Consider the following 15,447-nt stretch of genomic DNA (forward strand, 5'->3'; position numbering starts at 1 on the left):
AACTAAGATAACTATACTAAATTGTGTATTCAAGCTCTCCTTGCATGCAGAAGCTCACGTGATAAAGGAACATAAGTATTAAACCTTTCTGGCGTATAGTTAGCATACTAAACGCTAAGGTAAAGCTGGGCGAAAAATGTGGCAAAAGCGAAGGCGCCGCCATGTTGCTACCACTCATTTATGTAACACTAGAACTAGAGTGTACTAGACAATGGTCGAGTGGGCCGAACGGCACTCTGGCGCTGAGGCGCCGCGTGTGGAAAAATAGTGCGAGGGCGCTGCGAGCGAACTGGATTGGGGCGGAGACGCGCTCCGCCGCATATTCAACGTACTTTCGTTGCGAGCGCCGAGGCCGATTGCGCATAGTACGCTCTTAAAATAGTACTTTATTTCAACTGTAAATGTATGTTTACACCATTTTGCCAAACGTATATATTTGAGGCACGGATTATACAACGCGACGTCTTCAATTTTGCTGTCGTTGTCAAGCGCGTCGTCTGCTAGCGAGCGCGCGTTCGCTACGCGGACGCTGGCGGACGCCCAGTTTTTCTCGCAGAACCTGTGTGAAGTAAATTTTTTTAATGTTTTAGTTGCTTCGGTGCGCCCATGAACCCTTACGGCATGTACCAAGTGTAGTTTTAGCCCGGTGAACTGCTGTTTTTACCACTGTCTTCCAAAAGTAACTGGTATCTGTGCAACATGAAGCTACGTAAGAAAATTTTATTATTGATTTCGTGTCATTTTACACGCGCTTCTTGTTGGTGGATATTGATCAGTGACAATAATCGAAGAAAACAATATTAGAGTGAAATAAACCAGGTTTATTAACTGCGTGGCGCGAAGAAATAACAAATATTATAAATGCAATAATTGAAAAAGTGAGAACTCCCGGCCGGAATAAGCGCACGTGTTTGCAGTAACAAACACACTTATTAGTGAATACTAGAAATAAAACTCTCATTCGTAGAAATAATATTCATAGCAGGCAAAACCATCGTGTGTGTATGTGCGCGCGCGTGTGTGTGTGTGTGTGTGTGTGTGTGTGTGTGTGTGTGTGTGTGTGTGTGTGTGTGTGTGTGTGTGTGTGTGTGTGTGTGTGTGTGTGTGTGTGTGTGTGTGTGTGTGTGTGTGTGTGTGTGTGTGTGTGTGTGTGTGTGTGTGTGTGTGTGTGTGTGTGTTATTGACATACTGTACGACGCCGAATAGTCATTTCCGCTCGAATGCAACGCATGCCAGCACTATTGAAATCTCAAAGGTGAGTGACTGCATGCAAGTGGGGACTGTTATTCCGAATGATCTTGCTGCCGGAGAGTCGTGGCTGTTGCGCAGGGGCGCAGTTCCTGAGAGAATTAACGGACGGGAGGTCCAGTCTCACCATGTTTGCAGCCCATTAAAACTGAGTGCCCCACGTGGTACCACACTTATCTCCTTCAACGAACGCAACAGATCTGCACATATCTCTACGTGTATGTGAGACATGCCGTTCCTTTGTTTCCTTATGGTCGTTATGATAGTGCACCGGATAACTGAACGCAGCCGTTTATAATATACAAGCTGCAGAGTTGAGCGGCCATACATTTGGGAACGGCATTACATTTACGCATGAAATATAGGGTGAGCGTAACATGTTTTTCTGGGAAATCAGGCTCGAGAATAATTTATGTTGTTTACACCCCCAGAAATAAGCCGAAGATAGCAGCCACCTGCTTTTTTCTTTTTCTTTTTTTAATATAAGCAAATTCTTGGGTTTTACGTGTAAAAACCACCATATGATTATGAGGCACCCGGTTTAGTTTTTGCCACCTGGGGTTCTTCAACGCGAACCTAAATAGAAGTACACGAGTCTTTTTCCATTTCGTTCCCATTGAATTCCGCGACCTGGATTGAGACCGCGAGCTCCCTAATTAGCAGCGCAACGCCGTATCCACGATATAGGCACTAATTAGGCTACCGCGCAGGCTTTCTTTCTTTTTTATTTTTTAAAGTATCGACTGGAAAAAAAATTCCACGTACGGCTTACGGCCAAAGTTTAGCATATAGAATGGCTAACTAAAACCGTTTTCGGCGTGCGAGGTCCAACTGGAAGAAATTTGACCCGGTACCAATTACTCCACATTCCGTTACGCGAGAAAGGCGGAAACTTGATTGGAATGTTGCACTGCAGTTTACTTTTTTTTTATCTATACCGACGAGTCCCGTAAATCTAAGTACAAGGCGCGCGATGGGGCAGATATATGCTTTACTTGTTTGAAGCGGCAAGCAGGAAGGTTACATATATGTTGCTTCGTCTGCTTTTCGCAAGACCTACTGATAGAAAACTATATGCGCAACAATACACACGAGAGATACATGCTGCTTGAAGAACGAGAAAAATATTTTTTTTTCTCCAAAGGGAACCGTACAATAATATAGTAGAATGAAAGCCGACACTGCGGCCGCAATGCACGCGCAATCACCGAGCGGCATTAGAAAATAATAAAAAATAAATAAATAAAGAGAAAGGAAAGGAATTTATTCTTAAGGCTTAAATACATGTCATATGCATTTATGAACCCCATTTGATCGGTCTGAACGCAAATACCAGCGCGCGAAGTAGTACGAATGACCCTGCCGAGCAGTATCGCCAGCAGTTACCAACGGCGCGACCTTGATGCGGCCCAATGATGATGATGATGATGATGATTTATTGGCATCCCCTTTGAAACGGGGCGGCGACAAATAGTCACCTAGCCTGCTTGATTTAATCAGGTACACTATACATGTTCTTTATCTAGCATTTTTGTATACCTCTCATTATTTTTATTTTTGAAAAATTTACCTTGTACCGCTGCCTATGATTTTAAAAGATCAGGTCGTATCCATCTTTTCCCTGCTTTTTTTTCCACCAGTACTCTAATCGTCTCTTGCTGATCTCTACGGCTGATCTGTTTATGTTTCCTTCCACTTTAAACCCAAGCGCTTCTGGGAGTTGCACGTTACCTACGGTTCTCGCTGGGTGGATATCCCGTCGCATTCCATTAGGATGTGCTGAGTGGTCTCTGGATCTTTACTGCAGCCTACACATGTCTCATCTAGTTCCGAATATTTGTTCCGATATGTTTTCGTCCTTAGGCAACCGGCTCGAGCCTCAAATAGCAAGGCACTGCCCTTTGTGTTATCGTACAGATTTTCCCTTCTAATTTCTTTCTTCTCATTCTTGTAAATCTCCATTGTCCTTTTCGTTTCCATTCTTTGCATCCAATTCACGGTATCTATTTCTCTCACTTTCTTTCTGATGACCCCTGGTTGTCTATTTACAGTTTCGATTATCCTGTACTTGGTTGCCAACTTCCTTGACCTCTTCCTCCATTCTGTGTCCACGCTTTTCACGTAGAGATACTTGTGCACTTTAGCCGCCCATTTATTTTCATCCATGTTCCTGAGCCTTTCTTCAAAACTAATTTTGCTTTGTGCTTCTCTGACTTCAAAAGAGGCCCAACCCATGTCTCCATGCACTGCCTCATTTGTCGTATTACCGTGTGCTCCCAAAGCCAACCGGCCTACTGATCTTTGGTTAACTTCTAAACCCGCCAATGTATCCGATTTTAAGCATATAATGGCATTTGCGAATGTTAGCGCTGGCACCATTACTCCTTTCCAGATTCCACGCACCACCTCATACTCCACTTCGACCGCAGCGCCACCCCAATATTTCTCCACGTCGGGCGCCTCACTGCAAAGCATGCGCCGCCCCAGCCGCTCGTCCCACTCGACCATATTCTAGTACACTCTAACTACAACTATTCAAAATATGACGCAGAATCAAGCATTTGCACGTAGCACGTACGGATGGACACTAAAGTTATTTTTGTGTGTTTTTTAGAAAGAGCAAACGGCCATTTATAAAATTATTATGTAAAGTCTACAGTGCGTGAAAAGCCTGCGTCTGCAGGCGATTGAACTAGATATAGCGCCACCATAGTGAGAAAAGCTCGGGATCGCGTTGATTGCGCGTCTCGTCTTAATACATAAAGTTAATAAGGACAACTCCACGAAGGCTTAAAAAACAATTGCTGGAGTGGCATCCCCTGCAGTTTCCTACCAGCACAGATGAAGCCAGAGTTTGCCTATGCTTCTACACTGAAAGTAGATTCTGTGGCGGCCGGGCTGACCTGTATCACAATGGTTTGGTCCTGCCAAGCTAATAGCAGCATCGCGCAAATAACGCAGCCGACGTGGGAGGGGTGGTAGGAGGTTTTGTCCAGCCCGGGTCTCGAGTACCAGCGGACCCTCGAGCGTAGAGCAGCGGCAGCGCTGTCCAACGGAGTTCCGGAATAGGGACCCACCCGACCCTCTCCAGCAATAACTATAATACAGCATATATTTTTGCAATAAATGTTTTATTCATAATTCATTCATTCATTCTGTTCCGTGTTCAGTCTGGGCTTACCTTCCCGCCGAACGTGAAAAAAAGAATAAGTAGTAAGGATTCACTGGTGGGCTATACTTGGTTCGTGATCACAGAAAGGCAGCGCTAGAAGACCGGACAAGACAATGCAGAGTACGCACACCGAGTGCCGACTCACGAAGCGGCGCGGAGAAAACACCTTCTCCAGGAAGAGGTGGCGATGGGCAGATCCGACCGGTGGGCGGCCTAGAGGACCATCGGGCATCCATAAAGTCTCTTCTGCGTTTTGCCAGGAAACCGGACTCTCACACCGGTTGTAGAAGTAGTTCCTTGTAAGGCAGTGGGACATATGGCCACTCTCGACGATTGGCCGCGAGTCCTGCCCCTACAAAAATGATGGCATACCGATATGATTTTAAACATGGCTGACCTTTATTCCTCCAAAATATCAGACCCATATCTCTGCCTTCGTGTGTCGCCAAACTCTTCGCACACGTGGTTGAGTGCATCTCCAGCCTCCAGTAGCGCACCCAGGATCTCTGCCAGGGGGGGGGGGGGGGGGTTGACAGTTTGCCAATACCATCTAAACAGCACTAATTTCGATTTCTTCACGGGAAATTGTCAAAAAATGCGCTTTTTGCGAGTGTGCAGACGATTGCGCGTCTTACATCTTAGTTGCAGTACTCAAATGCGTAAGGAAAGAAAAGTGGTTAAACAAAAGGGGGGGTTAAGTCGGCCTCAGGGGGGGGTTACAACTCTTACATCTTAGTTGCAGTACTCAAATGCGTAAGGAAAGAAAAGTGGTTAAACAAAAGGGGGGGTTAAGTCGGCCTCAGGGGGGGGTTACAACCCCCGAATCCCCCCCCCGTCGGTGCGCCACTGCCAGCCTCACATCTAGGTGAACCAATTCTTCCCCAATACGTACCCTATTCTTGTATCACTCAAGTCTGTCTACACCAGATGTAAGCGCTACAGCTCAAGGAGCAAGCTGTAGTTGGCCTTGTACAGCTCAAATCGGAGCAATTGTGGCGCTGGACCTCATGGATGGATGCATGACGCTGAACCCTTTAAATCAGGCAGTGGCACAAGCCACCTAGCCGTAACTATTAACATATTTTGTACTTTGTGGAGGGTGAAATTTCACCCCTGCCTTGATTTTAGCCACCAATCAGATAACCTCCGTTTGGTTATTTCTACCAGCCTAAAGTCTATTTTTCCTCCACTGTGCCTAAACCCCAATGCTTTCAAAAAATCAGCCCCATTGCTTTGCACCAGTGGCGCACCGACGGGGGGTGATTCGGGGGTTGTAACCCCCCCCTGAGGCCGACTTAACCCGCCCCTTTTGTGTAACCCCTTTTCTTTCCTTACGCATTTGAGTACTGCAACTATAGATGTAAGACGCGCAATCGTCTGTACACTCGCAAAACGCGCATTTTTTTGACAATTTCCCGTGAAGAAATCGAAATTAGTGCTGTTTAGATGGTATTGGCAAACTGTCAACCCCCCCCCCTGGCAGAGATCCTGGGTGCGCTACTGCTTTGCACTGTAGGGTTAAGCCCTTTACAGAAAAGTATGAGGTGTTCAGCCGTTTCCTCTTCCTCTCCACACGCACCGCACAACGTGTCTATACCTTGCTACTTGACTCGGTACATCTTAGTCCACAATACTCCCGTCCTGGCTTCAAACAACAAAGAGCTTCCCCTAGAATTATCATAGATATTTTCTTTGGCAATTTCTTGCTTGAAAGTTCAGTATGTTCCCAGTGCTGATTTCGTCTGCATCCCTGTTTTCCATAGACCCATCTCTGTTTCTGTGCTGTGCGATATATGCCGATGACATAACGCTTTGGGCTCACCGGGGGTCTTACGGGTACAAGCAAGACACTCTTCAAAAGCTATAGATGCAGTCGAGGAATACACGAGGGCAGAAGACATGGCGTGCACACCCGAGAAATCAGAACTGATTCGGGTGCGTGCAAAATACGCAAGAAAGAAAGACTGGGTGCCAATCACTCTGACTCTCGACGGGGCGCCGATTCGAGAAGTACAGACACTCAGAATATTGCGGATGTGGATACAGCACATCCCCTTCAAAAACTAAAGGCGGTCACAGGAAATGTTGCCATAATGATACGGAGAGTGGCAAGAAGAAGAGATGGCCTAACTGATGGAGAGACCATAAGCCTGGTCCATGCTTTCGTAATCAGCCAGATCACATACGCCCTTCCGTATCAGGCCTTGACGAGCCAAGAGATAATACAGACGAACACGATATTCAGAAAAGCCTTCAAAGCCGCCCTTGGTTTTCCCGAATGCGCTAGCACAGAGAGATTCGATGGACTAGGCCTGCACAATGCTGTTGATGAGTACACAGTCGCGACGTTAAGTGCTCAGAAAGAACGACTTTGTTCTTCAACTCAGGGTAGGGAAGTATTGGCGAGGTTAGGCTTTACACTGAGGCCACAGTATTGCGGAGAGGAAACAGCACAAATAGACCGCAATGTTTTATCGCACATCGCGGTGGCCCCAACTCCCAAGAACATGCACCCAAGTACCATCCCGGACGATGCAGAGCAAGGGCAAATACTCTTCACAAACATTTCGGCATGGGACCGGGAGTGTATTACACGAATGCTAGTCGAACCAGCTCTGACACGTTCCCCGTAGTCTCTACGTGTCAGAACAACGTTACAACGGCATCCTTCAAAACCTCCTCAGCATGCGTAGCAGAGGCTGCAGCCATCACCTTGGCCATTCAGGACTCTGAGCGCCAAACCAATTCGGCTGTCATATTATCTGACTCACAAGCAGCTTGTCGCCTGTTTCTAAATGGGACGGCACTCCAGTCAATAATCAAAATTTTTGGCAATCGACTATAGAAGGGCACCACACTATCATATGGTGTCCAGCGCACGAGGGACTGGTAGGGAACGCGAGGGCAGACCATATTGCTCGAGGATTAAACGTCCGAGCAACGGCAGGGCCCAGCGACGACCTTCCACCAAATTCTCGTGACATCCTTTTACAGCAAAGGCAGCAGCCATCGTATTCAGACGAATACATACCCCAACCTGCACCACCTACACAGAATACACCCCATGAGGTTCATTGACATGTGCCCGTGGTGTACAGAAATACCCACACTGAAACACATCACATGGGAGTGTCCCAAGAGGCCTCCGCACATAGACAGCCCAATAATACTGCAACATCCACTCATGAGGAATAGGCAGTGGGAGGCATGGCTTGCGGACGAAGGCCAGGAGAGCCAATTGGCCCTTCTGGACCAAGCCCAGCGAGCCGCTCGTGCCAGTGGATCCCTGGAATACGGGCCCCAAGCAGCGTGCCTTCTTTTATTTATTTATTTTCAATAAAGTTTTTACTCACTCGCTCTCTGTTTCTTTAACCTTTTTCTTAACTGCTGTTTCCTGGTTTGCACCCCTTCTGCATTCCAAATATTTGATTGACAATTTTCTGGTCAGCTTCCTCCATTTTGTGTCAACATTCCTCATGTACAAATAACTGAAAACTCTCCTTGCCCACCGCTTTTCTGCCATTTCTCTCAATCGCTCCTCAAATTCTATCTTGCTGCTAGCTTCCCTGCCCTCGAATGACGTCCATCCCATGTCACCCTGTACCCCCCGATTTGGTGTATTTCCGTGTGCTCCCAAAGCAAGCCTACCTACCCCCTCGCTGCTTAACTTTCAACCTTGCTCGAACCTCTGATCTGATGCACACGACCGCATTGCCGAAAGTCAATTAAACCAGGGGCCATTATGTACCCCTTTCCAAATCCCTCTCACCACTTCGTACCTATTGTAATTCTACAGTGCCCTATTTTTCATCACAGCAGCATTCCTGCTACCTTTAGCCGTTACATATTTTTCATGTTCCGTTAGGTACTCAGCCCCATTGTTTATCTACACATCAAGATATTTGTACTTATCCACTACCTCCAGCGTAACCTCCTGTACCCTATGCTCGCTGCCCTGATTATCATTGAAAATCATGACTGCTGATATTTCTTTACTAAATTTCAAACTTAAGCTACCTCCCTCTTTACCACAGATGTCCATTCATCCCTGCAAGTCTTCCTTGCTGTCAGTCATAAGTACAATGTCATCTGCATACATCAGTCCTGGTAATGACTGTTTAATCCATTCTCCTTGCTTGAAAAAGGAAAGGTTGAAGCCAAGTCCGCTCCTCTCTAATTTTTTCTCTAATCCTTGTAAATACAGCATGAACAACAACAGTGACAGAGGGCACCCCTGTCACCTTTAATATCTTTTAAAATATTACTTACTCCATCTTCAACATCTAGAGTGCCCAGTATGTCCCACAAATCCTTTTGGATTACATTGTCATAGGCTCCCTTGATATCCAGAAATGTGAGCCATAGGGGCCTGTGTTCCTTTTCTGCTATTTCAATACACTGTGTCAATGAGAACAGATTATCTTCTAACCTTCTTTGTTTCCGGAATCCATTTTGTAGTTCCCCCAGCACCTGCTCGCCCTCCACCCATGCCTGCAGTCTGTCCTTTATAATCTGCATCACCACCCTGTAAACCACTGACGTCACTGTTATGGGACGGTAGTTGTTTATGTCGGCTTTGTCCCCCTTTCCCTTATATATCATGCTCATCCTGCTCAGTCTCCACCCGTCAGGGGCTTCACCTTCCATTAGCATTTTGCTCACTGCCTCTCTTAATGCTTTCTCAGATTTTGGGCCCAATGTCTTTATTAACATAATTGGGATGCCATCAGGACCTGTCGACGTGCTACTAGGAACCCTCTTCTCTGCCCTTTCCCATTCGCTTTGTTCAAGTGGAGCCACTGCACTAACCAGTCTATCCTCACCTGACTGAGCACATGCTATGTTTCGTTCTTTAAATTTTTCTGTCATCATTGTTCTTATATGTTCCATTGCCTCATCTCCTTCTAGCAGAACACCTTGAGTTGTAACTATAAACCTCTGCTCTATGCTAGTCTTATTACTCAAGGAGTTGAGATGTTTCCAAAATTTATTTGCTGCTTTTCTATACATTTTGTTTACTTCTGACAACCATTGGGTCTCCTTTCTTCGGATCTTCTCATTGATGAAATGGGATGCTTCCCTTCAACAGTTTAAGAAGTTATCCCATTTTCTGTCTACATCAGCTTCTCGATCACCCCTCTGCTTTGAATATTTGCATTCCCTGGATGCTTCCTGACGTTTCTCTATGGCCTTCTTAACCTTCTCATCCCACCAACTCTTGGGTTTACGTCTTCTGCTCCCTTTGGGCCTGACTCGTACCTTAGCAAGCTCTAGCTCAAATAGCCCTGTTAAATTTGCTTATGTCCATTCTGTTTTTGTATCCTCTGAAATTACTTCCTCAATTTGTTGGGTTGCTATTTCCAGCGGCTTTTTCGAGTAAAATATCCCACCTGGTTGTTCTTCTTGCCATCCTACCTACTTTCAGTTCTCTTCCAAAACTCACCTTAATACGTTTGTGATCACTAGAGACCGGATTTTAGGCAAATGCCTTTTTTGTTCCTTGCACGTACTTCTATCGCCCGACTTTGATATATGACCATGAATTAGATGTTAAGAAGGGCTTTTATAGTGTTTTTATAGTGCCTATAAATGCCTACTGTGGCGTTTGTGCCTAAATGCCTATAAATGCCTATTTTCAATATGGGCGCCTTTATGAACACTATTTAACCTCAAGTTTCGCTTTCGAGTGCAGTTAGAGACCGTTATTCATGTTACCGGGCAACATTGACTGTTTGGAACTCTATGGGGTTTAACCTAGTTCAACCAACTCCCTGAAAACAACTGCTATAGCAGCATTGAAATGGGACGCGCCGGGAAGCATGCGCCGCCGCGCTGACATTGCGCGAACGGTTGGCGAATGCGAAACCGCGGAGAGTCGTACGTCAGGGGAAAGGAGAGTGAAGAGCAAAAGAATAAAGAAAAATGAGATGAGCACGCGGCTTTTGTTTTGTTTGTAATTTACTTTTTAAGGTGTTCAGCGCCGTCGGGCGTTCCTTCTCAGCATACAAGAGAGAGAGTAGAGAAATAACATTTATTAGCCCCGAAGGAACTAAAGCCCAAGTCCGGGCCTCCTGGTAAGCTCATGCCTCCTGGCCCAGAACGTTCTTGACGTGCTGCACCAGAAGCGGCCACCATAGTTTTTCAAACCTTCGTGGCGGAGTGGTCCACTCCTCCCAGCTGCCAGGACGCTGGTTGTGCGGTAATTTGGAAAGCATTGTCTTTTTGAAGATTTGATGGGTATAGGCCCCGCACTGTTTACAAGTGGGGGAGCCTGGGTCCCTGTTAATATAATGCACATAGTGTGGTGTGAATAATGTGTGTTTGTGCTTTTCGTATGATTGAGGCGTCCTCTCTCGAATGCATGTAGGATGGTGTGTTGAGAATTGTTGATGCTTCCCTGCGAGACTTCAAGATATGTATCCTTTATTTCCGCTGCATCTTCTCCTCTTTTCTGGGGTTGTAAGTAACTTGAACAGGCCAAAGGATAGGAGGTCCCCGTACGAGATCGTTCTCAGTGACAAGAGGCACAATTTTGAATCCAAAAATTTGGAGATGGTGGTAGATTGCTATTGTTTGCACAATCTTCACAGTGATTCTTAGACTACGTTCCGTGTGCTCTCCAAACAGATACCTTCAAACATGTGCACTTCAAATGGGTGGAAGTGTATTTAGCAGTGTTGGGACGTCTGGCCTGTACAATTCGGATAATGTCATTGTATATGAGGATATTGTGAAGAGTTGTACCTAACAGAGACCGTAACAGAGATCCTCATGTAAGAGCATGCTAATTTCTTAATAAATCGTAGTCTCTCTTGCATTTGTTATTTGTCTGTTTTTATTGTGTCTTAATTTAATTGCGTCAGGCAGATATAAAGTACCGGTTTTTTAATCAGTATTCCTAGCTTTCAAGTATTCTTTTTCATGCATGTTTCATTATATGCGACGCTCGAGTACAGTGGCCATTGAACATGAATATGAGCAGTGTGCTTGTTATGAATTAAGCCAATTGATCGTCATTAGTCCAGCAGTTTTATGGGACAATTGCACGGCTATGTTCAACTGTTGGTGCCTTTGTGACATCATAGACAATAACATTTCTTGTTTTCCTGTCGTAGATATAGGCCGCACACGTCTTCGTTTGAAAATATTTGCATTTATGTAAAAAAATTATTGTGCCTATATTTACGAAGTTGGAGGCCTAAAACATTGTTTTGCCTGCCTATTTTTGGCACCTAAAACGCACTTTTTTAATGCCTAAAGATCCGGCCTCTAGCGATCACTACCTAGACTTCTGGAGCCATATTCATCTATGTTCATTACCTTTAGCCTATCATGCATCCTATGTGACATTAGTGCATAATCTATCGTTGACTGCAGGCTCCCTACCTCCCATGTTACGTGCCCTTCACACTTCTCAGTACTGTTTCATACAACTAAGTCATGCCTTTCACCCATATCCAGCATCATATGTTGCCTGTTGAGTCTGTGTACCATTCCATGTCTTCTATGTGGGCGTTCATGTCTCCTAGTATAATAATCTCGCACCCTCCTCCTAGCTTATTAATGAAACTTAATTGATATGCATCCCAGCATTTTTTTGTTTTCCTCTTTGGCATTTGCTCCTGTCCACAGGTATACAAAGCCAAGGAGTGTCTGCTCTCCTGCCACTTTCTCTTTTAGCCATAAATTCTCCTTACATTCCTGTTTGACCCTTTGCCAATTCATACATTTATTAATGAATGCCCCAATTCCACCCCCTTTTCTGTTGCCCTCAGTTCTATTGCAATATTCCAATGCATAGTCAGGATTACAGGGTGGTTGCTCTATGCCCCTAAGATGTGTCTGCACAAACCCGTATGCCATCAGCTTTTCCTGCCTTAGTTGTTTGTCTATCTCCTCCCACTTAAGCCTATTCCTGCCACTTAGCATGTTAATATACCTTATGTCCGAATAACATTGCCACTGGTGCTTATGTCTATTTGTTCTCCTACAGACTCTGCGTTTCTTATATCTTGGGGCCTCTCCTGGTCCGTCTTTGTCTACACTGGTGGCCTCAGTGCTCTGGGTCCCCCCCAAAAAAGCCATAGCTTGGTGCCCTATCCTACTACCTACCCTCCTGCCCGTGGCACCACTGTAGTGAATGCCATCCTGTGCAAAAGGGTGGGAGCCAGACTCGTACACGTCCCGGTTTACGTCCATTATGCCATACCCAAGTGGTCGGCTCAGACCCCTAATTACCCGTTTAGCCTCAACCACAGTCCGTTCCATCCCGCTAGCCTGGCCCTGGAACTCTGGGATTGTGCATATGGTCATATGCACCTTCGCAGAGGCTTCTTTGAGTTTAGTCAAGGGGACTTTCGACAACGCCTCCCATGAACACACTTTAAACAACCTTGCCTCAAGCCGATGTGGAGAACGCACTTACGATTGCATCCGAGTCTTCTTATCTGACCATACGGTTTATCACCGGCCTAGGCAAAATTCGGTCAGACACCATAAAACTTTGCGGTAGAGGCACATGCTCCAGAGGGATCGGTTCTCACCCACCCTGTTCAACATGATCATAACAAAGCTTCCACCGCTCCTTAATTGACAAACCTTACAAATGTGCAGCACACCCTGTATGCCGACGATGTAACAATCTGGGTGATACAGCCTCCGACGGCGCCGTTCAAGAGGCATTGCAGGAAGCTGCAAACATATAGTACAGAAGCACGGCTGCTCAACGAAATGTTTCATCGAGCGGCCATGACGGGAGTAACCCACAGCAGTATATAGGACTCACTTTTGTAGCTGAGAAGTAGGGACTCCTGCTTGTGACCAAAAAGAGCCATATATAAGGTATATATACCACCAGATGTCATCTTGCATATAAATGGCAATTAACCTCATTCAAAGTGTAGACAGACTCCGCATACTAGGCCTTCACATCCAATACAACGGCAAGGCCACACATCAACTAATCACCCAAGTAAGACATATATGATAGAGCCTAGCTATTACCACCCCGGCCCACAGCTACACTTAGATAAACATGTACTCCAAATTGTACAAGCCCTCATAATCAGAAGAATAATGCACCTGGCTTTAGTAGCTAGCAGAAAGAAAGGCGTCGAACAATATCTGCATCACAAAATTAACCGTCTTAGATAGCACGGAGTGGGAAGAAAGCACTTCCTACTATAACTACCTTAACCTAGCTCACTGAGACCGAGACGAAAAAATTGAGGGGACAACCTTCTTTGCGTACGGCACTAAAGGCAGCACTGGGGCTATCCCAACATACGTCCACACAGCTCCTACGACAACTCGGGGTGCACAACACCATCCGAGAACTACTGGAATGCCACCTGAATATCCAATGCCTGCAATGAACAAGGCAAGATATGTTGCTTATTCTGTCAAGGCTGGGATGCCCAATTGTCCACCAAGTATACCTAGAAAGAAGAAAACAAACTTTCTCATTACCTTCAATCAATATGCTCCGTGAACGTCATAAAGGCCGGAAACAGGCAAGATCACAAGCCCTGGCCCGAGTATTGGTGACGGCACATCGGACACACCGGTTCCATGTACACCAATGTGACCCGATACTTATAGAGACATGCCATGTATCCAGTCATACTAGATAACACACGCTCTGAAGGCTTCAGTCGTGCTAAACAGTGCGGACCATGGCACAGTGGAGGGGGCTGCTATCACCATGGCCGTCATACAGGATTCAACAGTACTGGAATCGGAAGGACCGATCACAGTGGTCCCTGATTTGCAAACTGCCTGCAGGACTTTAGCAAAAGAAATATGGTGACACGTACACACAAACCGTATCCTCACTCCATAAGAACCCACAGCTTTAAATTACACGGGGTGCGTAGTCTCGACAAATGCAAATAGCTTTCTCCGGGGTAACGATTGCACCAGTAGCGCACCCAGGATCTCTGCCAGGGGGGGGGGGGGGGAGTTGACAGTTTGCCAATACCATCTAAACAGCACTAATTTCGATTTCTTCACGGGAAATTGTCAAAAAAATGTGCTTTTTGCGAGTGTACAGACGATTGCGCGTCTTACATCTTAGTTGCAGCACTCAAATGCGTAAGGAAAGAAAAGGGGTTAAACAAAAGAGGAGGTTAAGTCGGCCTCAGGGGGGGGTTACAACCCCCGAATCACCCCCCGTCGGTGCGCCACTGGATTGCACTCATGCAGTTCCCCCACAGTTCACTGGCGAGGCACCAGTGGAAGAGATGTCCAACCCATGACGACCACACAAATAGAACCACGGAACTTCACTCAAACAACATTAACGGTATAGCAGCCGGAGACACTTCCCGCACCTCACAATTCCCTTAACCGAGAAGAATCCGTTGTATCGTGACTGCAAACTAACTCGTTCCCCTTTTTCTTTACCCTTCACCTCTTCTACCTCACACAATATCCCTCATACTGCCTGTTCTGTGGAGCAAAGCACACACTGTATCACTGTACCTGGGAATTCCCACAACCTTCGGGCTACCCCCAATACATAGAGTTACAAGCCCCGATATATATTCACTCAGAGCTTCCTTTTGGGAGACAGCGCTGACCAGCTCAGACCCACAGGAGCAGCGACAAGTGATCTAGGGGGCACGCGGAGTGGCGGGCCCGCTTCATCAAGCGAGCAAGCTACAAATACAAATAACATTTCACGCTCTCTCTATCTCTCTTGCAGCGTGCCTTCCCTTTCTCACATTAGTAGTCGCGCTCCCATCTCCTCTAGAGAGCCCATCAATTTCAAAATAAAACGTTCCTTTCATTCATACTGAGGAGATATTTTGTAATGGCCCATTTAATATTCCTTTGACATTCATGTTTTCTTGCCACCCGTCACGCCGAGTAGTTGATTTTGAGGCTATATATTTTACTGCACATGAAGAGTGCGAGAATATTCGAAACTATTGAATAAGCAGTCGAATAGTGCCCTGTTCAATTCAGTCTTCAAATCTATTGGCCACCATTTGTAAATAATAATATTTTTAAGTAGTTTTCGAATA

This window comes from Dermacentor silvarum, chromosome 1, assembly GCF_013339745.2.
Source record: "Dermacentor silvarum isolate Dsil-2018 chromosome 1, BIME_Dsil_1.4, whole genome shotgun sequence".
Taxonomy (NCBI): domain Eukaryota; kingdom Metazoa; phylum Arthropoda; class Arachnida; order Ixodida; family Ixodidae; genus Dermacentor; species Dermacentor silvarum.